This window comes from Malus sylvestris, chromosome 16, assembly GCF_916048215.2.
Source record: "Malus sylvestris chromosome 16, drMalSylv7.2, whole genome shotgun sequence".
NCBI classification, from domain to species: Eukaryota; Viridiplantae; Streptophyta; class Magnoliopsida; order Rosales; family Rosaceae; genus Malus; species Malus sylvestris.
This window is the reverse complement of record NC_062275.1, coordinates 27,855,792-27,866,609: the sequence shown is the minus strand read 5'-3', so window position 1 is coordinate 27,866,609 and position 10,818 is coordinate 27,855,792. Positions and strand designations below refer to the sequence as shown.

General features: G+C 36.5%; 1 long non-coding RNA gene across 1 annotated transcript; it reads right to left on the bottom strand.

Annotated features, from left to right (window-relative positions):
- Positions 1-2,687: 2,687 nt before the first annotated feature.
- On the bottom strand, positions 2,688-3,592 carry LOC126608429 (uncharacterized). The gene is made up of 4 exons (XR_007617869.1): positions 3,356-3,592; positions 3,125-3,249; positions 2,892-2,973; positions 2,688-2,795 (listed from the first exon to the last, which is right to left on the bottom strand). It is a non-coding gene; the product is annotated as an uncharacterized LOC126608429 (long non-coding RNA).
- Between the last annotated feature and the right edge of the window lie 7,226 nt (positions 3,593-10,818).

Below are 10,818 nucleotides of genomic sequence, written 5' to 3'. Positions count from 1 at the left end.
ACTCGACGGAGCTTCAGAAATCGAAGAGGCGTTTGCTTTCTCAAAAGCTGGGCTGCTCAGAGACCACGAGGGCCGATCTCAGAAATCGAAGAAGCACCTGCTTTTTCAGCCTCGTCAGCACCTGTCACATGCACACTCAGCTTTGCGGAAATTACGGGCAATCTGTCGAAGATTTCTGGTGAAGTAGAAAGCACGTGAATCTTACTGTTCAATCACCGCTCTCCATATGCACCATCAACTCCTCGGGTACCACATATAACTTTGTCAAAGATCTCTGACAAAGTTTAGGCACGAGAATTTCGAAGTTCCAGCTACCCTACTATTACCCATAAAGGTAAAGGAACAGCACCACTGCTTGACAACTCGAAAGTCCCTATGTGTGTCGACCTCCGTGTTTTGCGGCAAGACAGGTTGGCAAGAACGTCCAACCTTTACTCACATTCGAGAAAAGACTCCCAACATAATTACTTTCTCAAAAACCGGAGTAGCACCGCTTTCCGAATCTCGAGAGTCAGATCCTCGACGGGATTGCTTGTTCGAAAACCGAAGAGGCACAACTCTCAGAACTTCGAGAGCCAGATTTCCTTAGATAAAGCTTGTCTGTAATCTTCACACGTAATATCAGCTTTCCAGATACCACATACCACTTTTTCAAAGTGCTCTGACAAAATTAAAACACGTGAAGCTGGCAGCTCCCACTACATTGCTGTGACCAAGAAGGGTAAAGGAATAGCATTACTACTTGTTATTGGGAAATCCCTATATACATTGACCTCCCTCCTCAACGGACAGGCAAACCTGCAAAAATGCTCAACCCTTTCTCGCATTCGAAAAGGCACCCTCAACATAACCTCTCGAAATACTCAGCTTTATTTCCCCCCGATAATACCTCAGCAAATAAGCCACACCAAGAACAAGAGTATCTCATATCATCAGGGTCGAAAGCAAGAGTATCCCATATCATGCTTTCTCCCTGTCTTTGTCTTTGTCCTTGTCCACACCTGCAGGACAAGGAGAAAGAGAGCAGTCAGTCGGAACCTGAAATCAAACCTCCAATTTGGAACTGACTGCCTGGAGCCTTTGCCTGGTCGCTTACTTAGCATTGCTCTCGAGTACTCATCCTCAACTGCTGTCAAGGTCACGAATTCCACCGGCAAATACCTCATGACAGTTGATCAGATATTGGCTCTTTACACTGAAGCTGCCAAGCGTGAATGAGTCACTATGAAGGAATGTTCTGAAGGACCATTTAAATGCAAAGGTTGCACACCACTTCTGCCATGCAAAAGATTGAAGCAGAAGGTTCAACGGTGGGCTGAAACAGATCACTACAGCACGACACCTTTCCATACCACATTCATTATTCCGTCAACAGCAATAGTATCCCATATCATCAAGGTCGAACGTATTCTAGATTTGATGGACTTGTTTTGACCCTCAAATTTTTGAGTCGGCCTTATACTCTGAAGGGCACCAGAAAACCCTCCAGCACAGTTCAAGAATAAGCCTGTGGAAAGTTACTTCTTCAAAAGCAAAAGTATCTCATATCATCTCTTATCCATTTGCTTCTCCTTATCCTGGCAGTTGAATGAGAGACAAGGAGAATGAGAACAATCAACCGGAAGCCGAAGTCAAACCTCTGCTCCTGGGTTGCTTACTTGGAAGTTTGACTGCTTACCTTGTCTGTCACCTCTTTCGGCAGATCTCCTAGCTCGGCGACTTGGGGGACTCCTACTATAGGGTTTGTATCGCACTTGACCAAGCCCGAAACTACAAGTAAGCTTCAAGTGAAATTGATACATTACCTTGTGCGTCAACATCAGCTAAATACACCATTCCCGGATGGAGGAAAGGTACTTCCAGAGAAGGGCAGATGAAGATCAGACCACACTTCGGTACTTAGAAGTTTCGTGATTACTCAAGGGATTGGATCTTGCAAGTCCCCAACCGAGGAGTTTCCCTCACTCGGGAACTTAGGGGAGCACTGTTTGTACCATACTTGACCAATCCCGAAACTACCGAGCACCGGCCAACGCTATACTGTCAAGGACCCAGAAGAGTTCCCCTCCGACCAGGAGGCCAATCACTACTCGACACGTGTCAAGATTAGAAGCCAATCAGAGCGCAGCACGTGTCGACATCAAGAACCAATCACAACATGACACATGTCAATGTGACAAAGCTACAAGTTTTTCTATAAATAGGGGTCATTCCCCCACAATATTGCCTAATGCCATTTGTGTTAAATCATTCACAAGAACTCACTAAATTGAGAGCTTGATCCTTTGTACTTGTGTAAGCCCTTCACTACTAATAAGAACTCCTCTACTCCGTGGACGTAGCCAATCTGGGTGAACCACGTACATCCTGTGTTTGCTTCTCTGTCTCTATTCATTTACGTACTTATCCTCACTAGTGACCGAAGCAACCAAGCGAAGGTCACAAAACCTGACACTTTCTGTTGTACCAAAGTCTTCGCTGATTTTGTGCATCAACAACACACAAATGTAACGTGTGTCAAAACGTTTAACAAAAGCTTTGCACACAAATGTATCACCCTGTAAATTGTTCAGCATATAATTGTGTGAGGAGGAGTAATGATACACTGAACGTTTGTTAAATATGGAGATATACAATTACATACCTTAAGCAAAGATGAAAACGCATAATGTGTTTCTATACCTTATGCTAGTTCATCGATTGTAACTCTCCTTGTTATCCGTAGAACCTCAGCTTCATTGAGTTGACTTGAAGAGGGGGGCAGGGTTTTTACAGGGTCTTTTGAGTTTGAAAACCTGTAAGTTTTAAAACATAATAGGATATGAAGAATTTTGGATAATTTGTGGTTTTTTGGATGGAGAGAAAAATTATAGATCAACAAATGCACTCACATTGATTTGTATGAATTAAGTTCTGGTATATATGGATCAATGAAAAAAAGCGAGTAGGCAGTACTGTTCAACACAATGTTCTCTGTGAAATGGCAAAAATAATAAAATTTTATCAAATAGGTATAAGTAAATATAATAGATGAGTAAGTATCATTAGTTGGATAAGGTATGTTTAAAAACTATATACGCATTGTAACAAAGATATTTAAAAGGGTTTAAAGTATATAACTTACGTAGGTAAGGTCTGACTTTTAGACCTGTAAACACAATGACAATTGGTAAAGACAAAGCTTGAAGTGATAAAGAAGAAAAACTTTATGCAACCTCTGCCCACAATGTGGTAGATAACTCTTCTTTCCTGCATATAAAGCAAATAAGAAACAAACGTTGGATTTTTTTTGTAAGACGTACAAAACAATTAATTGAATTATATAGAATTGGTGTGATGAGAACGGAAGGACAACATGATATTTTCAATGCGCACATCACACTTTTGTATTATTCTTTTATTAATCTGTTTTGGTTCCAAGTGCTGTATCGCAGTTAGATGCCCAATGACATCTTTCAATTTAAAATGCGAAGACAGAGAGTTACCAAAAATTTCTTTTGGAAAACAAATAGAAAAGAAAAAAATTACAAATATTTTCAATTGATGTATAAACGCACAAATAAATAGATAGGTACAGATATTGATACTGTAACATTACTGTTGGAAATGTGCCCTAAAACCAATAATATAATGATACTTTATGGACATTTCACATGTTAAACTAATCTAGTTTAATATCAAGGACAAAGATTATTGTTTTAAGTTGTCTCATATAAATGTTATATGCTTAAACGATAAGTCCAAGGAATATGTAATTAGGAGAATGTAATTTAAAGAAGTTAGATTCATGAGACCATTCTCTTTCGTATACATATCCTAAACGTTCCTGATCATAGGATTGTCAATTGGGCATTGACAGTCCGTTAAGATCAGTACGTGTTGTGTCTTCTCTCAGGGAGAGTGACTGGTCTCGAGTCATTGGTGTGATTGACACCAAGACAAGCATGTAGGTGCTCAATAGAGAATGAGTCCACTGAACACGATCAACGAGGAGTTCTCATACTCATGTCACATGAGAATTCATGGTTGGGATAATGCAAAGTAGTCCTTTGACCTAAGGCATCATAGTTGTCTTGTGGTTAAGTCCTTAATCTTTGACTATGTCAAAGTCACTCTATCAGAGGGTGTCCACGACATAGTTAGGGTTAAGCCACTTAGACATGGAAGCAAGTGAATGCGCAACAAGGGATCTCTAACCTTCAAACCGTTTGAGCGAGAATACTCTATGATATGATTAAGAATCTCTGGCCAGAGTATGAATGAGATTTAGGAAGTCGTTCCAAATCACATTCAAGGTAATCATATAAGTAAGAGAATCACATTGGATAGTAGACATGAATAAACTATCAAACCAAACAATGTGGTCAAGAGTATTGTATTAGAGAAAGACCGTATTGTATTGTAATCGTAAACTGAATAGGTTCTCCACCTCTTCTGATTAGCTTGGGTAACCATAATATACTGCTACGTATCACTCATGGTTTGTGGAAGCCCTAAACGTGTATAATCACTAAAGGGAGAATTGAAAGTAAGTTTCAATTCATAATCGATTTGAAAGAGTTCTAATCTCCCACTGCCTCGCTGAAAGGAACCTAATGGATCGTACACCGAGTAAGGTAGAGATTGAAGAAACAACGGAGATGAGTAAGGATAATTAAATGGTTTAATTATTGGTGGCAAGGATTAATTAATATGTTAATTAATCAAACGAATAAAGTTCGTTAAAGACCTCGGGTTAGTTTTGGGCCTCAAGGCCCAATAGGGTTCGAACGTCAAGCCCATTGACTTAAGTTGTATGACAACTTAATGACTAAATATTCACAAAGGCCCAAACAACCCAATAACACCCTGTGGCCAGCCATATTGATAAAGGAGTGAGTTTTGGACTTATTACAAGTTTGCCACTCCAATGAAGGTAGGTATAAATATGACTTTATAGCCTTTTCTTCATTAGGGTTTCTTTTAGAGAAAAGATGAGAACACCATGTCTCTCCCTTTCTCTCTAAGAGGCCGGCCCCCTTGGAGGAGATTAGGTAGCAAGCTCTCATCCTCCACGGTCACTCATCTCTTCTTCAAGTCCTTCCTTGGTGTGGAAAAATTAGAGGTTCTCAATTTTGGGAACTTGGAGAATCCTTTCAACCATCCTCATCCAAGAAATCCATGGATCTAAGAAGCAAGGAATGAAGGCCCTCTCCTTGGGTGATTAGCCTTTGCTTATGCAAAGAGGAATCATCAAAGGTATAAAATCTCTCAACTCACTTTGTTCTTGAGTTGAGTCTTGGTTCACCTTTCTACTAGGCTTTGAATTTCATGGGTAATGTTTTGTTTTTGAGTGCATACAAGCATGATTCTGCCTTTAATTGTTAATTGCATGCCATAGATGTTGCTCAAAAGAACATGTTTTTCACAAAATTTCCTTCAAGTGGTATCAAGAGGCTAGGTTTAGTAGTTGGTGAATCCTTTTGGGTTTTGTAGTTCATAGTCTTTGATTTGAATGTTGTAATTGTTACAAGCTTTATTCTTGCTTCTTTGAATGTAAATTTTGTTAGAAAATTTGTCATCTCAAATGTTGTAAATGTAGTTCATATGAGCATGAATTTTGAACCTAAAATTTGGTGCCATGTTTTTGGGGAAATTCGGCCAAATCCAAAGGGTGGATTTTTGGGTTCATGTTTGTCTTGTTAAAAGTTTTTTAAAGTGACATTAGGAACCCCTAAGTACCCTAGTATGGTAATATCTTATTTCCCTTAAGTTTGAGAGTTTTTGGGTGAAAAATGTTCATGGAGCTCTTATGGGTTTTCATGGATGTTTTTCATTGTTCTTGTTATGTTTTTGGCAAGAACAAAAAGGTTGGGTATTTTGATTCAAAAGTTTTGGTTGTTGAATAAAGTTTTTGTTTGTGATGGATGATTTGAGTTTTCAATAAATACCCATACCAATCACTTACACCATTTCCTTATTTCAAGGAACCATGTTTTATGAAAACCTACTTTTTCAAACCAACTCATCACCTTTTCAACCCATCACCTTTCACTTTGTTGAAAAATTCAAAAGTTTTTATGACACCATCACTCTCACCAACTGGGCACCCTATTAAAATATGGTACTTTTGGGGCTTTTATGCAATTACATAAAGTTTTGATACTTTTGTGTATTTGTACTTTGACCTGAAAGTTTACGTTTTTACGTAAAGGCCCAAAATCACTAAAGGACAAATTGTTTTGCTCCTTTAATGAAGTTTTTGTATTTGATGAAATTTTTGGGTTCTAGTTGTAATTACATGAAGTAGTGGACTTTTGTGTTCTTACAAAGTGATCTCAAAAGTTTGTGTTTTGCAACATAGCCCAAAAAGTTGAGGTTATTGCATTTGGCCCAAATTAGTTGAGAACAAAATAGTTTTGTATCTTTAAATGAGAATTGGATTTTCATTTCATTTAACTCTATTTAAATCAATTCTATGGAAACAAAAACCAAATGAAAATGTTGAATTCAAGTTTAATTAGTTAAAGCGTTAATTAATTAAAGAAATGGTGATTATGAACCTAAGCCTACGATAATTGAGCTATGTGAAAGGTTGTCTCAAATTTGTTTGAACCATGGGAATGTGTAGATTAGATTTTGGTTGTAATTTGATATGATCAAATGTTGTAAAAGAGCATAAGCTCTTCTTTACTTTAAAGTAATTTGTTTTGATCAAATGTTGTAAAAGAGCATAAACTCTTCTTTACTTTGAAGTACTCCTTTCTTGTTTTATTTGATATGCATGAAATTGGAGTAGTTGGGTCCAACGCCCAATAGGAAAAAGACGCCTTAATATGATTAAACGCGTAACTAAAATCAATCATCATCCCTAGACCGAGATTCAACACTAGGCTCGTGTTGGATCGAATCAAAGGTTCATAGTCATCCTAAGGCCCTAACACAACTATATAGTTCATCAATGAATGCAAACCTTATGTTAGTAGTACATATACTCTTACTTTAAAAACCGTTTTACAAGTATAGTGGGAGTATTATATACAACTAAATCAATTACATGGACCAATAGTTGTAATAGGACCAAATTGTTTTAATAAGATTAAAATGCATGCTTATATGTGATGAGACCTAAAACCCTCAACCAAACCATTATTAAGTTGATAAGTGTGAGAGTGCTTTGAACACTCTTTCGTGGCCTTCCACCGTGGTAGGCTCCGATCGTTTGTGACTCGTACACCGACTTCACTCTATCATGGGGGAGTACAAAGTGCGTGCTTACACTCAGGAGGAGTTCTATATGCATACATGATGTTGTGAAGGTAGGCAACGAGAATGATCAACATCATATCATTGTGAGGTTGTTCTTGAAACCCTACTCGAACTTGCATGGTGGGAATGACTTAACTAAGTGCAATGGAGCCAACATCATATCATTGTGAGGCTTCATTCTCTAGAAACCAAATAAGATGGGTACTTGCAAGAGATGCAAATGAGTAAGCGTACTCTCTCATTATTATTGATGCTAGCCAACATCATATTATTGTGAGATGGGCTTGGTAATGATGAGTCTCCCATACCCTACTAAGAGTTTCCTCCAAAACTCTCGAATTCCGATGAGGGATATGGAATTTGCCAAAAATAGTGGGTGGTGCTATTTGATTTAAAGACCCGGATCAAATGACTTAAAATCAATCAATTTATATTCGTTATGTATTTATTTACCAATATATTTGCAAACGCTATCCAAAACTTGACAAAGAAAAGCCGAAAGCTTTAGTTTCCGGACTTGATACTACAATCCCATAGATTGTCTATAATGGCTTGTATATGTACCTAAGTAGTCTCATCCTCACAATCTTCCTATTGATAATGTATCGTTGGAAGAACATGTTAGGTAAGTCTATCATAGAGAGGACAATACTTTTAATGTCATAATTCTTCAATTACAAATTGTTGTATGAAGAAATAAGACTTGCTTTGAACAACCCTTAGCTAATGCAAACATTAGTGCTTGTTTCTTTGTTACATGAACAAGGAACTTGATAAGTAAGCACAAGGGCATGGACACTTTATGTGCCATGATTCTTCACTTACAAATTGTTGTATGAAGAAATGAGAGTTGTCTTGAACAACTCTTGAAAGTTTGTAATTATGTTTAGAACATAATGGTTGGTTGACAAAAATAGTCCATCAACATGGACTTATGATGATTTTGAATCATTGAGTGTTGAAGTGTTAAACCACTTCTAGAGACGGAAACTAGGCAAGGACTTCACCTTTGTGTCCCTATCCAAATGGTTTACTAAGTTTATTGTAAACTATATAGTGAACAATAACCACACGCTCTCCAAATCGTTTGATGTGTATAACACAATTGAAATAAGTTTCAAGAGAGATAGTGGGAGTTTAGGGACCATGACTATTGTAGTCAAATGAGAAGTCAAATGAAGAAGGGGAAATAACTCCAAGGGAACAAACTTTCTTTATGAAAGGATGGACATTGGAAGGGGTATTTGCAAGAAATGTCTTGCAAGTGTCAAGAACACACCTTTCGAAGGTGTTGTAAATTGTTCTTGAAAAGTTCAAAACAGTTGGTTTTTCTACTTGAATGCTTGATTCCGTATTAGTAACTATGTTTTACAATCGTTGTAAAAGTGTGGCTAATAAGAAGTAGAAGATTAATGAGAGAAGAGAAAGTACTTCACATTTGGAACATAAATCAAATGTAGATCTCTGCGAAAGCAGATCGTACTTACTTCCTCATACCTCATATGAACTACCAAAGAAATTGGAAAAACCAAAGATTGTCTTTACATTCCAATTTTAAGGAAATTAATTCCGTCACTATGAGAGATGGATGAATGTTTTGTTTGACAAAACATTGTTCTTTATTAATGAATGATTAGATTATTGTAATCTAATTGATTATCTCTATAGTAGAGATGATATGGTAGTGTTAACTGTTTAGAATATAACGATGCTTAAAACCCAAAAGGTTGCAAGGTAGTGACTAATCCCAACTGAGTTGTGATTCCTCTAAAACATAAATTACGAGTTGATCATAGATGGATGCTTTGGATCGTTAGATCCGAATCCAATGCCTTCTTGTTAAAATTGTATAGAGGCAAAATGTTTGAATCTTTATTTTTTGGAAAGGAAGAAAGAATCACAAAGTTGTTGAGGCTAATTCACTTAGATGTTAGTGGCACTTGTCCACAACATAATACTACTCATGTTGTATGACATTCACTAAAGATCGCTCTCGGTTGGACTATCATTTATTTTGAATAAACACAAGTCCGAATACTTTGCAAAAGGTTTCAAAGAATTCAAAAAATGTAAGTTGATGAGTAAGATGTCTAAAGTATTTACCTCCTTAGATTTGATCCAAGGAAAGGTAACACTTTAGAACAGTTTCCTTGAAAGATATCAAGGAAAGAAGCATCATAAGATAATGGATTTCTCCATTAAGAGAAGAACGAACTCAAATAAGATTTAGTTCATTGGATGTTATCAATTACCCATATATAAGATATACACTTCTAAGACAATATGATTGTCAATTAGAAGATCTTCCAAAATTTTCATGACTCCATAGGATGTAGTTGGAAAGAAAGACAAATCTTAATCATGTTAAGATTTGGGGTTGTGTGCTAATAAGCAATATTTGTTTAAAGAATTATCTTGTGGGTATCCTTAAATTAACATTTGGATATCACTTCTATAAACCAACTAACAAATGTTGTTTGTTGGGTAACTCATTGTAATCCTACACTAGGATTTGCCTAAGATAGAGCAAATGAACGAGGGATAGAACTCAAAGAATGGGTTCTTTGAGAAACAAGATAGTGATCAACAAATATAACAACCTAGTTCCTATACCACAAGCTCCAAGGTAGTCGAGAAGGATTTATAAACTGTCTCAGTTGAATGGTTTGAACTTTATGATTATGTCATAGAGTTACACCTCTTAATTCGAAAGAAATAAGAATGAAAATCCTTATGACTACATTGAGTGTATATACAACATATACTCAAAGAAATGGTAAAGTACCATTTGACCCAAAATAATGAAACCTTTATAGGTGACCACAATCAAAGAGATTGGTTGACTTTGAAGAAACCATCTTTAACGTAGTCTTGGTTTCAATTAATTTGAAGATTGCTAGCTACAACTAAATGGTGATTCAATGTTTGGACATAATATGGGTTTCCGAAACCATTATTAAGATAGTCTTGATAATATATGTCTAAAACTATGAATCACAAGACATGTAAGTTGTAGAGATCCATCCATCATGAATCTTAGCAAGCTAGTGGGAGCTATAAGCGTCTTATGAGAGAAAAGATCAAATTGTTTGATTTCTCATAAAGATGTAAATGAATCTTTTGTTTACTAGGTTTACAAAAGATTAGTGGGAGTTAATCATGTTCCTAAATTTGAATATATATATATATATACACACATATATGATATATTAATTTTGGAAATGAAACGAATACTTCTTCGTTAAAGTTATGACTTTAAACATTCTATAAAGATAGAATGGATATGGGAGACATAGTCTATATGCATGGGATGGAAATCTACAATGATAGATTTCAAGATATAATTGGATTATATCAATCTCTAATAATGGACAAAAGATGCTAGGAAGTTTCTCATATGATGATAAACTTCAATCAGAAGAACAACTCTAGTGAGACTAGGAGGTAGCTCTTCTCAAAGGGAACGTACCCTTTGACTCCCAAAGAAATAATGCGTAAATAGAATCCTTTATGCATATACAGAAAGGTGATTTATGTATTTCGTATTGTATGAAAAACTTTGATATGAGT